The following is a 430-nucleotide window of genomic DNA, read 5'->3' as shown; positions in this document are numbered from 1 at the left end:
AAAAGACACATCTCACACACAGAGACAAAAACAGATTAAAATCAAAGTATGGAAAAAAATATATGAAGTTAATTGCAATAAAAAACAAACAGGAGTGACAGTATTAATTGCTGATAAAATAAACTTTAAGGCAAAAAGCAGCATAATAGATAAAAAGGGACATTTTCTCATGATTAAAGGGGCAATTGAGCAAGATGAAATAACCATAATAAATATCTATGCTCCCAATGAAAGAGCTCCAAAATATATAAAACGAATTCTAATAGAGTTGAATAAAGAAATAGAAGAGTCTACAATAATAATGGGTGATTTTAATACACCACTTTCAAAAATGGGTAGAACAACCAGAAAGAAACTTGACAAAGACACAGAAGAACTAAATCACACAATCAGCCACCTGGACCTTATAGATGTGTACAGAGCATTCAAC

This window comes from Chrysochloris asiatica, unplaced genomic scaffold, assembly GCF_000296735.1.
Source record: "Chrysochloris asiatica unplaced genomic scaffold, ChrAsi1.0 scaffold00539, whole genome shotgun sequence".
NCBI classification, from domain to species: domain Eukaryota; kingdom Metazoa; phylum Chordata; class Mammalia; order Afrosoricida; family Chrysochloridae; genus Chrysochloris; species Chrysochloris asiatica.
The sequence above is the reverse complement of the archived record's forward strand: the minus strand, read 5'-3'. Positions refer to the sequence as shown.